We start from the raw sequence: 22,219 nt of genomic DNA, 5'->3' as shown, positions 1-22,219 counted from the left end.
GCCCCTTTAGGGGCATATCAGGATGAAACCCCCTTCCCCGATTCCCCCCCAGGGCGGCAGAAATCCCACTGGGCTCCGATTCTTTTTTTTAGCAATGTGCATACCTGTGGATTTCGGGCCCTAGCGCAGTTGGCACGTAGGCAAACCTAGCAAAACTGTACATTCTTTAAAACTAGACACCGAGGGGAATCCAGGATGGGGTGACTTCACTGGCTCTCACCAGGTTCTGTTACCCAGAATCCATTGCAAACCTAAAAATGTGTTCAAAATAACACTTTTTCCTCACATTTCTTTGTCGGAAAGTTCTGGAATCTGCGTGGGTCCACAAAATTCCACCCACCCTGCGTTCCCCAAAGTCTTCAAAGAAAAATGGTACCTCACTTGCGTGGGTAGGCATAGTGCCCGCATCAGGCAAGGGCCCAAAACCTATTGAGGAGACATCAAAATTACCTATCACAAAACAACCTGGTTTTGCAAAGGGGGTCCTATGAGTTTTTGGCCCCGGGCTTGGCGGCTACCTAGAGAAACCTACCAAACCCACACATTTCTGAAAACTAGACACCCAGGGGATTCCAGGGAGGTATGGTTTGCATGGATCCCTCAGCGTTTCCTTACCCAGAATGCCCTGCAAACCTCAAATTTAGCTGAAAAAATCACCTTTTTCACACATTTTTGTGTGGGAAAGTTGTGGCATCACCGGGCTGACACAAATTTCCTACCACCCAGCGTTCCCCCGGGTCTCCCGATAAAAACGGTGCCTCACTCGTGTGGGAGGCCCAAGTACCCGCGACAGGCAAGGCCCCAAAACGTATTGAGGCGACATGAAAATTGCCTACCTCAAAACGACCTGGTTTTGCAAGGGGGGTCACCTGGGTTTTTGGCTCGGTGCTCGGCCGCCACCTAGGGGAACCTACCAAACCCACACATTTCTGAAAACTAGACACCCAGGGGATTCCAGGGAGGTATGGCTTGCGTGGATCCCCCAAAGTTTCCTTACCCAGAATGCCCTGCAAACCTCAAATTTAGCTGAAAACATCACCTTTTTCATACATTTTTGTGTGGGAAAGTTGAGGCAAAACCGGGCTGACACAAATTTCCTACCACCCAGCGTTCCCCTGGGTCTCCTGATAAAAACGGTGCCTCATTCGTGTGGGAGGCCCAAGTACCCGCGACAGGCAAGGACCCAAAACGTATTGAGGCGACATGAAAATTGCCTACCTCAAAACGACCTGGTTTTGCAAGGGGGGTCACCTGGGTTTTTGGCCCGGTGCTCAGCGGCCACCTAGGGGAACCTACCAAACACACACATTTCTGAAAACTAGACACCCAGGGGATTCCAGGGAGGTATGGCTTGCGTTGATCCCCCCACGTTTCCTTACCGAGAATGCCCTGCAAACCTCAAATTTAGCTGAAAGAATCACCTTTTTCACACATTTTTGTGTGGGAAAGTTGAGGCATCACCGGGCTGACACAAATTTCCTACCACCCAGCGTTCCCTCGGGTCTCCTGATAAAAACGGTGCCTCACTGGTGTGGGAGGCCCAAGTACCCGCGACAGGCAAGGCCCCAAAACGTATTGAGGCGACATGAAAATTGCCTACCTCAAAACGACCTGGTTTTGAAAGGGGGATCACCTGGGTTTTTGGCCCGGTGCTCAGCGGCCACCTAGGGGAACCTACCAAACCCACACATTTCTGAAAACTAGACACCCAGGGGATTCCAGGGAGGTATGGCTTGCGTTGATCCTCCCACGTTTCCTTACCCAGAATGCCCGGCAAACCTCAAATTTAGCTGAAAGAATCACCTTTTTCACATATTTTTGTGTGGGAAAGTTGAGGCATCACCGGGCTGACACAAATTTCCTACCACCCAGCATTCCCCCGGGTCTCCTGATAAAAACGGTGCCTCATTCGTGTGGGAGGCCCAAGTACCCGCGACAGGCAAGGGCCCAAAACGTATTGAGGCGTCATGAAAATTGCCTACCTCAAAACGACCTGGTTTTGCAAGGGGGGTCACCTGGGTTTTTGGCCCGGTGCTCAGCGGCCACCTAGGGGAACCTACCAAACCCACACATTTCTGAAAACTAGACACCCGGGGGATTCCAGGGAGGTATGGCTTGCGTGGATCCCCCAATGTTTCCTTACCCAGAATGGCCTGCAGACCTCAAATTTAGCTGAAAAAATCACCTTTTTCATAAATTTTTGTGTGGGAAAGTTGAGGCATCACCGGGCTGACACAAATTTCCTACCACCCAGTGTTCCCCCGGGTCTCCCAATAAAAATGGTGCCTCACTTGTGTGGGAGGCCCAAGTACCCGCGACAGGCAAGGTCCGGAAACGTAGTGAGGCGCACTACGTTTAGGACCCTTGCCTGTTGAGGCGTACTACGTTTTGGGGCCTTGCCTGTCGCGGGTACTTGGGCCTCCCACACGAGTGAGGCACCGTTTTTATTGGGAGACCCGGGGGAACACTGGGTGGTAGGAAATTTGTGTCAGCCCGGTGATGCCTCAACTTTCCCACACAAAAATGTGTGAAAAAGGTGATGTTTTGAGCTAAATTTGAGGTTTGCAGGGCATTCTGGGTAAGGAAACGTTGGGGGATCCACGCAAGCCATACCTCCCTGGAATCCCCCGGGTGTCTAGTTTTCAGAAATGGGTGGGTTTGGTAGGTTCTCCTAGCTGGCCACTGAGCACCGGGCCAAAAACCCAGGTGACCCCCCTTGCAAAACCAGGTCGTTTTGAGGTAGGCAATTTTCATGTCGCCTCAATAGGTTTTGGGCCCTTGCCTGTCGCGGGTACTTGGGCCTCCCACACGAGTGAGGCACTGTTTTTATCGGGAGACCCGGGGGAACACTGGGTGGTAGGAAATTTGTGTCAGCCCGGTGATGCCTCAACTTTCCCACACAAAAATTGGTGAAAAAGGTGATTTTTTCAGCTAAGTTTGAGGTTTCCAGGGCATTCTGGGTAAGGAAACGTGGGGGGATCCAAGCAAGCCATACCTCCCTGGAATCCCCCAGGTGTCTAGTTTTCAGAAATGTGTGGGTTTGGTAGGTATCCCTAGGTGGCCACTGAGCACCGGGCCAAAAACCCAGGTGACCCCCACTTGCAAAACCAGGTTGTTTTGAGGTAGGCAATTTTCATGTCGCCTCAATACGTTTTGGGGCCTTGCCTGTCGTGGGTACTTGGGCCTCCCACACGAGTGAGGCACAGATTTTATCGGGAGACCCGGGGAACGCTGGGTGGTAGGAAATTTGTGTCAGCCCGGTGATGCCTCAACTTTCCCACACAAAAATGTGTGAAAAAGGTGATGTTTTCAGCTAAATTTGAGGTTTGCAGGGCATTCTGGGTAAGGAAACGTTGGGGGATCCATGCAAGCCATACCTCCCTGGAATGCCCCGGGTGTCTAGTTTTCAGAAATGTGTGGGTTTGGTAGGTTCCCCTAGGTGGCTGCTGAGCACCAGGCCAAAAACCCAGGTGACCCCCACTTGCAAAACCAGGTTGTTTTGAGGTAGGCAATTTTCATGTCACCTCAATACGTTTTGGGCCCTTGCCTGTCGCGGGTACTTGGGCCTCCCACACGAGTTAGGCACCATTTTTATCGGGAGACCCGGGGGAACGCTGGGTGGTAGGAAATTTGTGTCAGCCCGGTGATGCCTCAACTTTCCCACACAAAAATGTGTGAAAAAGGTGATGTTTTCAGCTAAATTTGAGGTTTGCAGGGCATTCTGGGTAAGGAAACGTTTGGGGATCCACGCAAGCCATACCTCCCTGGAATCCCCTGGGTGTCTAGTTTTCAGAAATGTGTGGGTTTGGTAGGTTCCCCTAGGTGGCCGCCGAGCACCGGGCCAAAAACCCAGGTGACCCCCCTTGCAAAACCAGGTCATTTTGAGGTAGGCAATTTTCATGTCGCCACAATACGTTTTGGGGCCTTGCCTGTCGCGGGTACTTGGGCCTCCCACACGAGTGAGGCACCGTTTTTATTGGGAGACCCGGGGGAACGCTGGGTGGTAGGAAATTTGTGTCAGCCTCGGTGATGCCACAACTTTCCCACACAAAAATGTGTGAAAAAGGTGATTTTTTCAGCTAAATTTGAGGTTTGCAGGGCATTCTGGGTAAGGAAACTTTTGGGGATCCACACAAGCCATACCTCCCTAGAATCCCCCGGGTGTCTAGTTTTCAGAAATATGTGGGTTTGGTAGGTTCCCCAAGGTGGCCGCCGAGCACGGGGCCAAAAACCCAGGTGACCCCCCTTGCAAAACCAGGTTGTTTTGAGGTAGGCAATTTTCATGTCGCCTCAATACGTTTTGGGGCCTTGCCTGTCGCGGGTACTTGGGCCTCCCACACGAGTGAGGCACCGTTTTTATCGGGAGACCCAGGGGAACACTGGGTGGTAGGAAATTTGTGTCAGCCCGGTGATGCCATAACTTTCCCACACAAAAATGTGTGAAAAAGGTGATTTTTTCAGACAAATGCGAGGTTTGCAGGGCATTCTGGGTAAGGAAACGTTGGGGGATCCACGCAAACCATACCTCCCTGGAATCCCCCGGATGTCTAGTCTTCAGAAATGTGTGGGTTTGGTAGGTTCCCCTAGGTGGCCGCTGAGCACCGGGCCAAAAACCCAGGTGACCCACCTTGCAAAACCAGGTCGTTTTGAGGTATGCAATTTTCATGTCGCCTCAATACGTTGTGGGCCCTTGCCTGTCGCGGGTACTTGGGCCTCCCACACGAGTGAGGCACCGTTTTTATCGGGAGACCGGGGGGAACGCTGGGTGGTAGGAAATTTGTGTCAGCCCAGTGATGCCTCAAATTTCCCACACAAAAATGTGTGAAAAAGGCGATTTTTTCAGCTAAATTTGAGGTTTGCAGGGCATTCTGGGTAAGGAAACTTTGGGGGATCCATCCAAGCCATACCTCCCTGGAATTCCCCAGGTGTCTAGTTTTTAGAAATGTGTGGGTTTGGTAGGTTCCCCTAGGTGGCCGCCGAGCACCGGGCCAAAAACCCAGGTGACCCCCCTTGCGAAACCAGGTCGTTTTGATGTAGGCAATTTTCATGTCGCCTCAATACGTTTTGGGGCCTTGCCAGTCGCGGGTACTTGGGCCTCCCACACGAGTGATGCACCATTTTTATCGGGAGACCCGGGGGAACGCTGGGTGGTAGGAAATTTGTGTCAGCCCGATGATGCCTCAACTTTCCCACACAAAAATGTGTGAAAAATGTGATTTTTTCAGCTAAAATTGAGGTTTGCAGGGGATTCTGGGTAAGGAAGCTTTGGGGGATCCACGCAAGCCATGCCTCCCTGGAAGCACACGGGTGTCTAGTTTTCAAAAATGTATAGGTTTGCTAGGTTTCCCAAGGTGCCCGCAGAGCTAGGGTTCAAAAACTACAGCTAGACATTTTGCCAAAAAAGGGTCATTTTTCACTGCGAAATTGAGGTGTGACTACGTTGCGTTTTGCGCCGTTTCCTGTCACGGGCACTAGGCCGACCCACACAAGTGAGGTACCGTTTTTCTCGTAAGACTTTGGGGAACGCGGGGTGGGTGGAAATTTGTGGATCCACGCAGATTCCGGAACTTTCCACCACAGAAATGTGTGGAAAATGGTTTTTTTTGTCCATTTTTTAGGTTTGCAAGGGATTCTGGGTGACAGACCCTGGTGGGAGGCAGTCAAGTCACCCCATCCTGGATTCCCCTGGGTGTCTAGTTTTCAAAAATGTATAGGTTTGCTAGGTTTCCCAAGGTGCCCGCAGAGCCAGGGTTCAAAAACTACAGCTAGACATTTTTCCAAAAAAGGATCATTTTTCACTGCGAAATTGAGGTGTGACCACGTTGCGTTTTGCGCCGTTTCCTGTCACGGGCACTAGGCCGACCCACACAAGTGAGGTACCATTTTTCTCGTAAGACTTTGGGGAACGCGGGGTGGGTGGAAATTTGTGTATCCACGCAGATTCCGGAACTTTCCACCACAGAAATGTGGGGAAAATGTGTTTTTTTTGTACATTTTTTAGGTTTGCAAGGGATTCTGGGTAACAGATCCTGGTGGGAGGCCGTCAAGTCACCCCATCCTGGATTCCTCTGGGTGTCTAGTTGTCAAAAATGTATAGGTTTGCTAGGTTTCCCAAGGTACCCGTAGAGCTAGGGTTCAAAAACTAGAGCTAGGCACTTTGCCAAAAAAGGGTAAATTTTCACTGCGATATTGAGTTGTGACCACGTTGCGTTTTGCGCCGTTTCCTGTCGTGGGCACTAGACCGACCCACACAAGTGAGGTACCGTTTTTCTCGTAAGACTTTGGGGAACGCAAGGTGCGTGGAAATTTGTGGATCCATGCAGATTCCGAAACTTTCCACCACAGAAATGTGTGAAAAATCTGTTTTTTTTGACAATGTTTTAGGTTTGCAAGGGATTCTGGGTAACAGACCCTGGTGGGAGGCAGTCAAGTCACCCCATCCTGGATTCCCCTGGGTGTCTAGTTTTAAAAAATGTATAGGTTTGCTAGGTTTCCCAAGGTGCCCGCAGAGCTAGGGTTCAAAAACTAGAGCTAGGCACTTTGCCAAAAAAGGGTAAATTTTCACTGCGATATTGAGTTGTGACCACGTTGCGTTTTGTGCCGTTTCCTGTTGCGGGCACTATGCCTACCCACACAAGTGAGGTACCATTTTTATCGGGAGACTTAGGGTAATTCAGTTTTGTAAAGGAACTGTTATTATCTATTGACTTTCGATGCATTTCTGCCTTCCAAATGAAAGATATTGTGTAAAAAAGAAGTCATTCTAAAAAATGACTGATAATTCTCATGCTAGTATGAGTATCCCCAATTTCAGAAATGTGCAAATATCTACTGTTTCTAAACTCTATATTTTGTTCCTATTTCAGAAATACATAGGTGTCTTTCATACCGATTTTTCCATGTACACATTTTTACAGAATAATTACTATATACCCAGTACATAATAAAAAACCATTGCAAGTTGCTGCTCAGTTTTTGGCTCTGGGTTCGTCGGGTTCTTGGTGAACCTACAAGTCCTATATATCCCCACAACTAGTAATGTCCAGCGGATGTAATGGTATATTGCTTTCAAAGAACTGTCATAATTAGAAGAAGTTACAGGTGAAAACGTTGACACAAAAGGCTTTTTTTTTCAACTAATTTTTAATTTATCCTATATTTAACTGTTAGTTTCTATAAAAAAAGCCTTGATGGATCTACACAAATGACCCCTTGCTGAATTCAGAATTTTGTCTTCTTCTCGAAAATGTATAGCTTTCCAGGATCCATTATTGCTTTTGTCCCATTTCTGCCATTAACTGGAAGGAGGTCAAAAGCACAAAAAATAGCAAAATTAGGCTATGTCCCAGAAAAATGCCAAAACTCTGTAAAAAATGTTGGGTTTCTGACAAAAGTCTGGTATCCCCAAAAAGCTGCGAAAATGGTGATTCCAACCCCACAAACCCTTTTTTGATAACATTTGCAGGGAAAAACCCAGATGCTTTCATTTGCAGCCCGTTTTTCCAATTTTTCCGAAAAAAAACAAAATTTTGCTGTATTTTGGCTAATTTCTGTGACCCCTCTGGGAGAATCCACAAACCCTGAGTACCTTTAGAATCCCCATGATGTTGGAAGAAAAGGATGCAAATTTGGCGTGGATACCTTATGTGGTCAAAAAGTTACAGGGGTCTAAGCGCGCACTACCCCAAATACCCAAAAAAGGGCGTGGCACAGGAGGGGAAAAGGCCTGGCAGCGAAGGGGTTAAAACAACAAAGTTGATTGATATTTGGCGGTTACATCACCCAACAGAAAAATGTTTTACTTTTTTTTTAAATCCTCATAATTATTATTCAAGATCAGATTATTTATCAGTTTCTCAGTAATTTAGTCATTCAGTTTCTGTACCAATTATCCATAATATAGATAGTTCTAACCATTCTCCTATTTTTGTTGTTTTACAATTTAGCTCATCTCATCTGGCTCATTCTAGATAGCATATGAATACACATATTGCCCTTAGCGAAAATAATAAACTGAATCTTTAATCAGCACTCAGGGGTTATTTTACTTTTTACCCAGAGGGTTACACATTTATGGTGACTTGATTTCATGCATTTAAGGCTCCTGAAAACAAATCTTTCATTCCAAAATTAAGGAATTGGACAAACAAATTGCAAAATTTAAGAGACTCTTTATAACTTTTAATAATCTCAAATATAAAATACAATTGCAAAAACTTGGTTATGAATTTAATTCAATATTAAGTAGAAGAGTTGGTTGTATAGCTTTCTAATACTAAAGCCAAATTCTGTTTAAATGCTAATAAATCTGGAAGACTCTTGGCAAATAATTTGCGTATTAAAAAAGATAAAACTCATATAAATACAATTCATGGTTGCAAAGGAAAGATTGCTTTATCCCAAAAGGATATTGTTAATGAATGTTTTAATTATTTTTCAACCTTGTACAATAAACCTCATTCAGGGGATCCTTCCCTGATTGACCATTATTTACATAAATGTGGATTACCAAAAGTGTCACAGTCAACCAAAGATAACTTTGAATTGGATATTAAATCCCTTAATCAATGTAAATCTCTGGTTACTGATGTAATTCCACCTGAATTTACAAAGAATTTGCTTTGCAGCTCATTCCTCATTCGTTAAAGCTTTTTACCTTTTTCAGTTCCTCGGATACAACTCCTGGATTTTTTGCTGAAGCAATGATTATAGTTCTTCTAAAACCTAATAAAGATGCAGCTCTTATATTGAATTATTACCCTATTTCCTTAATTAATCAAGATTGTAAATGTTATGCTAAAATTCTTGCAAGTAGATTGACATCTGTGCTGGAGTCCCTTATACATCCTGATAAATCTGGTATCATGAAACATAGATACTCTGTTTACAATACTAGAGTCGCATTGCATGCCATTAAACAAGGGTCTTCATTAGTCTGAAGTATTGGCATTGGATGCTGAAAAATCTTTTGACAAGTTCATTGGCAATGTTTAGTTCATAATTTATCAGCATTTAATTGGTTCGCATGATATTGGATATTTTTCGAGCCCTTCTTCTCAACTTATTGAGCCTTTATCCACTTCTGTTAGAAATTGTATAGATATTACTGGTATTAATATTAATGATGTTATTATAAAAACATTAGCTTATGCATATACTTTTGTTCATTAGTAATATTGAATCCTTCTTTTCTGTATTATTTGATGTAATCTCATTATACTCCCAGACTTCAGGTTAAAAGTTAAATACTGAGTTTTTTCCTTTCAATCTTCATTGTACTCCAGATATGTTACCCATAAAAGAAATATTTTGACAAAGGGATACACTTAAACTTCTTGGTATACGAGTTTCCAATTCCATTAAAAAAATCGATCACATTAAGGGGCTCATTACGATGCTGGGCAGAATGCGTCCACCCAACACTGACTCGGAATCAGGATCTACCGACTTACAGTCTGAGGTTCCGACTGCCGAATTATGATGTGATCAAACACTGTTCGGTCGGAGTCCCATTTTTCTTTATGGGAGCTGGCGTTCTGCCATACAACCGGTCGTAACACAGGCTCCAATGGGGAAATGGGTTTTTGCGGAAAACCCTGCACCCTGTTGCAGGCACCCCATGGTGCCTGACACACAGTGCAGGGTTTTACAGGGGGGTCCCAAAAGTCTCCCCTCGTCCATCAACCAAACGCCACAGGCCCAGGGGGCCCTGCCAAAGTCACTTTCTGACAGCCTTTCTGTGACGGACATGCTGACGTTGAATGGCTATTGAAAATCAACATCGTAAACCCGAGGGTGGAAAACGCTATCCATAGGGGTTTACGATGGAGTTCCGACCGACACGGATACTCCGATAGTCACTCAGAACCGATTCAGAATGACTGCGCGACTTACGTTATGACAGCTAACATCGTAATAGGGTGGCCGGAATTTTTATGTAAACTGACCGACCCGGTCCGAAGGGCTCTGACGCAGTTGTTTAAATTCCAACTGTCAGGCAGAAGCTTTTCGCCTGACATACTAAATTGTGAAACTATTATAAATGATCTGTTAAATACAAAGATTCCAAATGGTCTGCATTACATCTTTCATGGTGGGGGAAAATTGATTCAATAAAAAGGGTAATGGCTCCTAATTTGTTTTATTCCCTGTCTATGATTCCTAGTCAATTTCCTATGTAGTTTTAAAAAAAATATTGATAAACTCTTTTCTAAGTTCCTTTGGAATAATAAATCTCCCTTTATATGTTATAAAAAAATAAAAGTAAAAAATGTAATGCAGGTTTTGGTTTACCAGATTTTTAAAATTATCATAAACCATTTATATTAAAACAAAGTTCCCTTTGGTTTAATCATTCCCATCTTTATAGTCCTCCTAGATGGCTTCTCATAGAAAAAGATTTGTTTGCACCCTTTCCTTAAACTCCTTTACTAACTATGTCAAATACTTCAATGTTACTTACTTAATAAATCCATTATTTTGAAATCCACAAAGGATATATTTCATGATTCAGATTAATTTTTTCAGTTGACTACTTCACATACCTTAAATATGTTGTTATTGCACAATCCATTTTAAAACCTTTTCAAACTGTGAAATTTTGACACTCTTAGATTAAAGATATATACCCTAATAACACTTTTTTATCATTTTATGATTTCAAGAAAAATGTAATTTACCTTCTCCTGACTTTTCTAAACATGAGCTTTGATGTATTTCTATACTAGATTCCTTTCCTAACAACATTACCTCAATCATTATTTCAGATTTAGAAATTTACATTCAAGGGGTGTCTCCTTCATCTCACACGGTATCGTTAATTGATTAAAAAAATGAATAACTTTCTAGGTAATAATATCAAGGTGATTTCGACGTTTTGGAATAATGAACTATCATAATTATTATTTAAGGATAAATGGAAGAAAATGTGGTTGAATAACATTTCAGGATGGTTATCTGCATCAAAATTACCTATCACAAAACAACCCGGTTTTGCAAGAGGGGGGTCGCCTGGGTTTTTGACCCCGGGCTTGGCGGCCATCTTGGGAAACTACCAAACCCACACATTTTTTAAAACTAGACACCTGGGGGAGTCCAGCAAGATATGGCTTGTGTGGATCCCCCAAGGTTTTCCTACCCAGAATCCCCAGCAAACCTCAAATTTAGCTGAAAAAACACATTTTCTACATATTTTTGGGTGGAATTACCGTGCTGGCACAAATGTCCTACTCCACAGCCTTACCCTCAGTCTCCTGAGTAAAATGATATATCACTTGTGTGGGTGGGTCAAGTACTCACGACAGGCAGGGCCCGAAACGTATTGAGGAGACATCAAAATTACCTATCACAAAACAACCTTGTTTTGCAAGGGGGGGTCACCTGGGTTTTTGGCCCTGGGCTCAGCGGCCATCTTGGAAAACCTACCAAACCCACACATTTCTGAAAACTAGACACCTGGGGGAGTCCAGCAAGGTATGGTTTGTGTGGGACCCCCAACGTTTTCCTACTCAGAATCCCCTGCAAACATCACATTTAGCTGCAAAAATCACATTTTACTCAAATTTCTGTGTGGAAAAGTTATGGAATCTTCATTGATCCACATTTTTCCTACCCTCCAGCAATCCCCCATGTCTCCTGATAAAAATGGTACCTCACTCTTGTGCGTGGGTCAAGTACCCATGGCAGGCAAGGGCCCAAAACATATTATGGAGACATCAAAATGACCTCTCAGAAAACAACCTGGTTTTGCAAGGGGGGTCACCTGGGTTTTTGGCCCTGGCCTCGACGGCCATCTTGGGAAACCTACCAAACCCACACATTTCTAAAAACTAGACACTCGGAGGAGTCCAGCAAGGTATGGCTTGCATGGGCCCCCAACTATTTCCTACTCAGAATCCCCTGCAAACCTCAAATGTAGATGAAAAAAATAAAAATAAAATTCACTTTTTTCTGTGTGAGAAACTTCTGGAATTTGCATGGATCCACATATTCCCTACCACCCAATGTTCCCCAAGATCTTCCAATAAAAATGGTACCTCTCTCACGTGGGTGGGTCTAGTACCCGAGACAGGCAAGGGCCCAAATCCTATTGAGAAGACATCAAAATGACCTATCACAAAACAACCTGGTTTTGCAAGAGGGGTCACCTGGGTTTTTGGCCCGGGCTCTGGCGGCCATCTTGGGAAACTACCAAAGCCACACATTTTTGAAAACTAGACACCGGGGGAGTCCAGCGAGGTTTGGCTTGAGTGGATTCCCCAACTTTTTCCTACCCAGAATCCCCTGCAAACTTCAAATTTAGCTAAAAAAACACCATTTCCACATATTTTTGGGTGGATTCACTGTGACGGCACAAATTTCCTACCCCACAGAGTTCCCCTCAGTCTCCCGAGTAAAATGATAACTCACTTGTGTGGGTGGGGCAAGGGCCTGTGATTGGGAAGAGCCCAAAACATAGGGATTAAGGGTATAGCACTGAGAATTCTAAGCGCTATATTTAACCTCTTCCATGCTCATGACGTCTCCCGGCCGTCATGAGTCACGATGGGCGTGTGCGGACGACGGCCGGGAGACGTCATGACCACGCCCGCAATTGGAATGTCAGCACTGCGGCAGCGCTGCGGCGGAAATTGCGCCGCAGCGAAGAGGTTAAAAAAAAATATGTTTTTTGCCAATTCAGCATTGGGCACCCACACAAGTGAGATATCATTTTACTCGGTAGACCGAGCGAAACGCTGTGGGGTAGGACAGTGATTGTACACAAAAATATATCAAAAATTTTGTTTTTTCAGCTACATTTGAGGTTTTCAGGGAATTCTGAGTAGGAAAACTTTGGGGAATGCACGAAAGCCATATCTCGCTCGACTCATCTGGGTGTCTAGTTTTCAGAAAAGTGTGGGTTTGGTAGTTTCCCAAGGTGCCTGCCGAGCCGGGGGGCGAAAACCTAGGTGACCCCCTTGCAAAACCAGGTTGTAATTTTGATGTCTCCTCAATACGTTTTGGGCCCTTGCCTGTCGTGGTTACTCGACCCACCCAAGCGAATGAGGTACCATTTTTATCAGGAGACCTGGGGGAACGCTGGGTGGTAGGAAATTTGTGGATCTATGGAGATGCCAGAACGTTACCACACAGAAATTTGAGAAAAATGTGTTTTTTTCAGGTAATTTGAGGTTTGCATTGGATTCTGTGTAGGAAAATGTTGGGGGGTCCCTGCAACCCATACCTCGTTGGACTCCCCTGGGTGTCTAGTTTTCAGAAATATGTGGGTTTGATAGTTTCTCAAGATGGCCACCGAGTCTGGGGTCAAAAACCCATGTTACCCCCCTTGCAAAACCAGGTTGTTTTGTGATAGATAATTTGGATGTCTCCTCAATACGTTTGGGGTCCATGCCTGTCTCTGCTACTTGGCCCACTGACGCGAGTGAGGTACCGTTTTTATCGGGAGACTGGGAGAATGCTGGGTGGTAGGAAATTTGTGGATTCACGCAGATTCCTTAACTTTCCCACACAGAAATTTTAGAAAAAATTGGGATTTTTTCAGCCACATTTTAGGCTTGCAGGGGATTCTGGGTAGGAAAACATTGGGGGGTCCTTGCAAACCATGCCTCGCAGGACTCCAGGGGTGTCTAGTTTTCAGAAATGTGTGGGTTTGGTAGGTTTCTCCATGTGGCCGCTGAGCCTAGGGCCAAAGACTCATGGGACCCTCCTTGCAAAACCAGGTGGTTTTCTTGATAGGTAATTTTGATGTCTAATAAATATGTTTTGGGCCCTTGCCTGTTGTGGGTACTTGTCCTACCCACACAAGTGAGGTACCATTTTTCTCGGAAGACTTGGGGGAATGTGTGTTGCGTGGAATTTTGTGGATCCACGCAGATTCCAGAACTTTCAATCACAGAAATGTAAGGAAAATTGGATTTTTTTAAAACTAAGTTTGAGGTCTGCAGGGGATTCTGGGTAACAGAACCTGGTGAGAGGTACACAAGTCACCCCATCCTGGATTCCCCTTGGTGTCTAGTTTTCAGAAATGTACAGGTTTGCTAGGTTTCCCTATGTGCCGGCTGCTCTAGAGCATATAATCCACAGATCAGCATATTGCTAAAAACAAGGCTGTGCCTAGTGGGCTTTATGCCGCTCAGGGGGGAAGTCGGGGGTGGAGGGTTTGCCCCCATATGCCCCCAGGGGGCAGAATTTTTTTTGCTATTAGTTTGGGGGCTGAGGGCATTGGTATGCCCATTCTGGGCAGAGCCCATGCATAAAAAAGCCAGCGTAATCGCTGGCGCCTAGCGTGCTCCTGATGCCCCCTGGGGTCAGATCAGGGGCTACTGCCCCAATCTGTCTCCTGGTGGATAGAAATACTGTGGCATTTTTGGGGGCATGGTGGGGGCATTGGCATGCCCATTCTGGGTAACCAACACCCCTGAATTAAAAAAAAAATGTTGATGCCTATTGGTCTTTCTGCCCCCCCACTCCCCCCCCCCCCCAGGAGGCAGATAAGTGGCTTTTGCTCCTATCCGCCTCCTGGGGGCCATAAAGACTGTGGCAATTTTTGGGGGGCTGGGGGCATTGGGATATCCATTCTGGGTGGCCCCCACCCCTACATATATTAAAAACAAATCATCCCTCGTGTCTTTTGGGCTTTCTGCCCCCCGGGGCAGACCAGGGGCTACTGTCCCATCTGCCTCCTGGGGGGCAGAAAGACTGTGTCATTTCTTTTGGGGGGTGGGGGCTTAGGCATGCCAATTCTGGGCAACCCCCACCCCGGGCTTTGGAGAAAAAGAATCCCTGGTGCCCAGTGGGGTTTTTGCCCCCCCTTGCGGGCAGATAAGGGGCTATTGCCCCATATGCCTCCCAGGGGGGCAGAAAGACTGTACTATTTTTGTTGGGTGGGGCCAATGGCATGCCCAATCTGTGCAGCCCCCACCCCTATGTCTATATAAAATAAAAAAATCCCTGAGGCCTAGTGGGCTTTCTGCCCCCGGGGGCAAATCAGGGGCTATTGCCCCCATCTGCCTCCTGGGGGTGGCAGAAAGTTGTGTGCCTTCTTTGGGTGGTTGGGTGGGGCATTGGCATGCCCATTCTGGGTAGCCCCCACTCCTGGCATATAAAAACAAATCCCTGGTGCCTAGGGTGCTTTCTGCCCCCCCAGGGGGGCAGATTGGGGGCTACTGCCCCATCTGACCCCTAGGGGGGCAGAAAGGCTATTGGGCATAATTTTATAGGGGGAGCAAAGGCCCTTGCCCAAGGGGCCACTACCCCCTCCCTGGTGGCTAATGGGTAGACCCCTGCTTGGAGATCACCCTCCTGGGGCAACCCCCAAGCAGAGATCCACAAGGGAATGGTACCATTAGAAAGGGGATATTCTCCCCTTTCCAACAATAGCTCTCCCATGTTTTTCAATGCTCGAGGGGCTGAGATAGCCCCACAAGCACCAAAACTGTGAAACTGAAACTAAGTTTCAGTTTTGTTTTCATTTTAATGACGACAGTCCGCCCTGCGTGCCATCTTCATTACAATAAAAATAAACACTATGGTTTGGGAGGTTGGGGAAGCTCTTCCCTAACTCCCAAAGCAAAAAAAAACTAAATGGGAAATCCCTCTAGAGCAGAGGATTTTTTTAATGTGTGCTCATGATCGAATGGTTCTGTCATGAGCACACTGGCACTTATGCTCATGAGGGAACCATTCCATCATGAGCATAGAAGGGGTTAAGTGAGTTGGTATATGAGTGGCTGTATTGTAAAGTGAGTGTCTGTGTGAATGGATGTATCGGTGAGTGAGTGGATGTCTAAATGCTTATATGGATGTGTGAATGGGTATGTAAGTATTTGTGTGGGTGTTTGAGTGCTTGCTGTTTTGAGAGGCTAGAAGGGTGAGCGAGTGGGTGTGTGAGAGGCTCTATAGGTGAATAAGTGGGTGTGTGAATAACTGTATGGGTGAGTGTGTGGCTCCAAAAGTGGCTGCATGGGGACGTGAGGGGATGTTACTGGTTGTATGAGTAGCTTTATGGGTGAGTGAATGGTTGTATGAGTGTCTAAATGAATGAGTGAGTGGGTGTCTGAGAGTTTCTGTGGATGAGTCAGTGGTTGGGTGAGTACTTTTATGGGTCAGTGGAAGGGTATGTGAGTGGTTATGGGGTGTTTGGGTTGGTGTATGAGAGATTGTGTAGGAGTGTGGGTGGCAATGTCAGTTCTTCTGTGGATGATGTAATCAGTAATGTCATCTGTGATGTCATTTGAGATGCCATCAGATGAGAGTGATGTGATATGTGGGATCATACATAGTGCATTGCGGGATTATAATTTATAGTTAGCTCAGGTAACTAAAACTGCCTAATTTCAATGGTTTTGTATGACTGAAATCTGAGCCTAACTATAATGTCCCTGTACCTTTTGTTTGTTCAGTGGATTTTTAAGGTTTTTCTAATTCTATTTCCTAACTATAATGTCTCTATAACCTTTGGTTTATTAAGTAAATGTCTGCTTTTTTTTAACTAGTAGTCAAGTTTACAGAGTGGTGGACAAAGAGTATGGGCCTCTGACCAGCTCTCAGGAATCCTGCTGTGTTGAACTCACTGGAGGTAAAAGGAGGGGTTCTTGGCCTCCAAGGACACTCAGACTCCGAGAGGACTTCCTCCCCCAACCAGTAGTGTGCCAGAAGGTGTGTTGGCAGAGTGGTGGAGAAAGGGGGCATGGCCTCAAAAGACCTCATTGCAATCCCACTGTGTGGGACTTAATGGAGGTAACAGGAGAGTTTGTTGGCCCCCAGGAACCCTCAGCAGCCAAGGGGACTTCATCCCCCAAGCAGAAGTGCCCCAGGAGACGCGTTTGGGATGGGGCCTGTGGTGACTTGATGGCCCGTCTAAAAAAATGCTTGTGATTAGAGGAGGGGGGCCGCAGGCTGATTTCAGCCCCAGAGACCCCATCCCCTGGGGCCCAGCCAACCAGCAATAGGCCCCGCTCCTTGAGACGATTTTGGCCCCAGGGACCCATCCCCCAGGGCCCTGCCTTTGTATTTTGAAAATTTATTTTAGCAGAGGGGGCTGCGTGACCCCTTTCCTCAAGCCGATTTCAACACCGGGGACCCCTTCCCCCTGGGCCTGGCCATTTGACGTAGGTGCCTCTGGGGCACCCACTCATGTATTGGACCATGGGGCCTGAAGGCCCCAATTGTCCCTGCTGGCTTCCAGCATTGCTTTCACAGCGAATGAGCTGCTGAACATGCAGCCCCCTTTCTGTGAAAGCAAATTTGCTACGCTTCCAGCAAGCGAGAACATTTTTAATGCTCTAGTTTGCTGGAAGCAGAGAATTTGCTATGGATTTGCTGGAGCAGTAAAGCTCCAGCCAAGCCATAGTAAAAAAGCTATGTCATGGGGCTGTGCACCCGTGGATATAGCAGGAGCCAGCCCTGGGGGGGTGGTCCCCAGGGCCATCTATGGCTCCAGGAGCGGGGTTAGGGGACTCCCTTCCTTTCTTTTGTTTTGGCCAGCCCCGGGTAGGTTGAGGTTCTCTGTCCCGAGAATGGTCCGGGAGGGGGGCTGCGTGGCCCACCCTCACAATTATTAATAAACAAGATGGCCCTGAGGAGGTGGTGGTCTAAAGAGTGGTCTCAAATCATGTTTTGACCCCCAATGCATTTATTTTACATATACTTTTTTATTGGATTTAGAACAAAAACGACTGAACAGATTCACGTGAAATTTCGCAGGATTAGACATTATGTGGCACAGGTGATTCTTTTGGGTAGTAGAGGTAAGTAGAGTAAGTATTTTTAAGCTATAACTCAGTGATATATATTGTCTCAGTATTTATGTGAAATTTTTCGGTGTTTCCTGGCAGTACCATGGTACATAGCAATGACAAGTCATTAGGGGGTTGGCTAATGACTGCCTTTAGAAAAGTTAAAAGCAGCCATGTTGTTTTTAGGTACTACCTCGGAAGTACTGCAATACCAAAAAATAATAACAAAAAATTTAAAGAAAGTAAAAATACACTGTTATACAGTATATTTTGCAAATCTAGTGTACTATAGTTTATTTTCTAGTTTTTAACATATTAAAATATGTATTAAAAAGTCTAAGAAGTAGCAGATTAACAACTACAAATTACTGCGCTACTTAAAAAAATGCACAGTTCTCCTTAGACTGCTAGAAAAATATATAGAACATTATAAATAAAGTTCTCTACCTATTACTTGGTTAAGAAAATTTTTCTCTTTGGGCTGAGATAAAGGAATTGTATCGTATCAAGTATCCTCAAGTCATTCACTCACTAACATACTCCATAGAGCTCAATTGTGAACACCCCACCAGAAATGTTGGAAAATTGTCAATATAAGACACCTTTTTTTTGTAAAAAACATCCGTTGATATTTATTAGCATATTAAAAAACACATTACATCAAAATAAAAATAAAAAAGTCACAAATATATGACTCGAGATTGTCACAAAACTACAGTGCAGAAGAAATATAAATGCTATCTAAAGGTACAAAATTAAGAAAAACGCATATAGTGTGGAGTGGAATTTGTGTGGTACAGAACCCCGCAAAAAATTAGGGTGTATCATTACCAGTTTTTTTCTGTTAACCATAATTACAAATTCACACCTTCAAGATACAATTTTGATGTCTGTCCTTTTTTCCTCCCAATATATGAATTGTCTATATGTGCTGTTTTAATTTTTAATTTTTTATTCACATTGAGTATCATGTTTTTCTTAATTTTGTACCTTTAGATAGCATTTATATTTCTTCTGCAGAAAAAGAAAAAAAAGAGAAAAATTTTCTTAACCAAATAGTTAATGGTGCTCTGTCTCTTTGGACTTCATTGAGCCCCTCTCCTTGTTTTGCAAGGTATAAAGCTCTACCTATTACCCCTTACATGAAGTGGCATAGGTAGTGAACAACAATAACACCTAATACTTACCTATATTTAAGACCCTGATCCGGAACACAGCAAATCGCAGAATGCAGCAAAACTGTGATAAATTTACATTGCTGCCTTCTTCCTTTGGAAATCACAATCATTTACCCATCACATACTGACTTCTCATCCCCATGTACCCCAGTATACTTCAAACTTACCAAGGTATACCGGGACAGAATATTTTTAAAGCTTATAACTTTAACACTGCTCATAATATAAACACATACTACCAAAAATGTACATTTACACCTCATAATGTATATTCCTGTCACATAACATTTACATGCTATGTCTTTTTCAAGTAACACACTCCACTCTACGCCACTCCACTTTATGACACTCCACTCTCTGTGCCCCTCCACTCTGTGGTATTCCACTCTACGCCACTCCATTTTATTTCACTCCAATAAAAGCCACTACACTCTACGCTAATCCACTGTATGCCACTGCACTCCACTTTATGCTATTATGCTGTACGCCTTTCTATTTTATGACACTCCAGTCTACACCGCTTCAGTGCACACCCCTCCACTATACTCTATTCAACTGTATGAAACTCCACTCTATGACACTACACTCTACACATTTCTACTCCATTTCATTCCACTTTGCACATCTTCAGTGTACACCACTGCACTCTATGCTATTCCACTGTACACCACTCCACTCTTCACCACTCACCTTTACTCCACTGCAGTATACGCCACTCCACTGTACCACAATACAGTGTATGCTATTACACTGTACAACACTACATTCTAAGCCACTCCACTACACACTGCACCAGTATATATAACTACACTCTATGCTTCTACAGTCTACTCGATTCCATTATACAACACTGTACTCCACGCTCCACCACTATATGCCACTCCACTGTACGTCACTAGACTAAACACCACTAAACTTAACGTATTACACTCTACACTGCTCCACTGTACCCTGCTCCACTCTACTTAACTCCACTGTATGCTACTCCACTGTACCCCACTCCACTGTAGGCTATTCTGTTGTATGCCACACCACTGCACCCCACTCCACTCAACAATAATAAACTATATGCCATTCCACTGTACCTCGCTCCACTCTAAGCCAGTCCTCTCTACACCAATCTGCTGTATACCACTCTACTGTATGCCACTCCACTCTACTCCACATCACTCTATGCTAGTCCACTGTACACCTGTCCACCCTACCACTCTACACTCGCTGTACGTCATTCCAGTGGATGAAATTCCAATGTAAGCTGCAACATTGTATGACACTCTAGTCAATGACACTCCACCGTGCACCACTACACTGTATGCCAATCCACTCTTTCCTGTCCACTGTACAAACTTCCACTGTACCAGATTCCACTTTATGCTTTATCCACTTTATGCTATCCCACATTATACCACTCCACTCTACACCAGGCCACTGTATGCCACTCTACTATATGCTATTCAATCAAAATTGTTTATTTCAGAAAACAACATTCCTTAAAAACATACAGTTAAAACATTTAATCCATACAACACAATATAATATTAAACATAATAAAGAAGAATAAAAAACAGCATTTCTTTTAAACAAATGTTATTGAAGTTTATTGCATCAGCAAATAACAGACTACAATCTTATCTGCATCATTAATACATTGCAATGTATCATAGCTGTCCTCAGTAATTCAGTGTTCAAATGTCCTAAACTCCCAGTCCCTGGTGTCATCGATGAAGACAGGTGGTCTGGATTCCTCAGGCAATCTACTAGAGTTTCCCATGCCTGTGCCGTATCCATTGAGCCTAGTCCCCACCTATCATCTCACAGCAATACCACCCCCCCATATCCAGCCAATATTTCAAGCTCTTTGCACCAAATTGTAATTTGGGGACTGCCACCAAGTTATACTTTGGGGATCCCAACGAATCTTCCATTGTGTAGTGATTTCCTTTTTCACCAATATGTAAGCCAAGTCTTGAAATCTACTGGTGACCTTCATCCTAGAAAGGTGTGTGAAGCAGTGCAGGAGACAGTGTCCAGGAGAGCATTGAGCCTCCCTCAATATGACATCCGCTTTCACTCTTGTTACCTCCTCCCAGTAAGTAGTTAGTGAAGGACAAGTCTGCATCCTGTGATAGAATTCAGCTCCCACCTCCCCACATCTACCACAGGATGCCCCAGTCAGATTAAAATATTTTTTAATGCTCCCTGAAGTCAAATATGCCCTATGTAGGACACAAACATGATAACCTTAAATCAGGCATTTCTTGATAACTGTGGTATTCTCTGTAAAATGGTCTCCTAGTCTCCAACGGCAGTCGTATGGGTGTGTTTTTGCATTACGAGGGACTTTATTTCATATTACTATCTTGCAATTGAAGTAAACAAGACTATTGCAGCTGTTCAAATAATAATGTGCAAATTAAAGTGCAAGTGCTTATTTAAAACAATTAAAGTATGCTATATACAATCGTGCAAATCATTTAGCATTGCAGACATCTAAACGAACAAGGGGAAGTACAAATAACATACTCATCTACCATTTGACATTAGTTCTTCATTGTTCATTTTATCAAATGGCTAAAACACTTGTGAGGGCCTACAGCTTAAATTTGTACACAAATATACCATCACCTGCAACATAAAATCAGTTATAAAAGATCAGTTATACATTTAAGCTATAAACTCTTTTGCTTTCATGTAAGACGTACAGTGAATAGATAACTACTCATACTAATCATAATTTATAGGATAGTATCAATTTTCAATACACTTAATGCTTCAAGGTGTTGCTTGTAGCCTAGGTGACTGCATAATGGGCATATCCGTTTGCTTCTTGACCTTGCATAGGCTGGGCAGAAAAATGGAAAGCGTGAAACATTTTCTTTGGTATTCATCTGGCACATAGGTCAGATGCCATCATTGGTATCTGCTCTGTCTGTTTTCTATTGTGGAGTAAAAGACTCAATTCCAAGCATGTCATAACAAAACGTTATGTACAGAGTCTTGGCCAGTTTGGGTTGGGGAATGTCCAAGAACTCCTCAAAATAGCATCTGGGCTTGAAGTCCAAGAAAGGAGCTGACCATCTCCCCAGAGTGGAGCTTCAGCGTAAGCTAGCAATGACAAAATCCACAAAAAAGGATTTCAATTGTGTTTTGGAAGTTGGGGTTAGAGAGCAAGGATCAGTCCAAAAGCTCCCAACACCTAGTTTGGAGAACCATGAATCAACATGCCTAAACCATGGAATGGTGTTATTCTTATCTAGTTTGAAGAGTATGCTCACATCCCTCCTGTATGGCATGAGTTCCTATGCA

Source organism: Triturus cristatus, chromosome 9 (genome assembly GCF_964204655.1).
Source record: "Triturus cristatus chromosome 9, aTriCri1.1, whole genome shotgun sequence".
Classification (NCBI taxonomy): domain Eukaryota; kingdom Metazoa; phylum Chordata; class Amphibia; order Caudata; family Salamandridae; genus Triturus; species Triturus cristatus.
The sequence above is the reverse complement of the archived record's forward strand: the minus strand, read 5'-3'. Positions refer to the sequence as shown.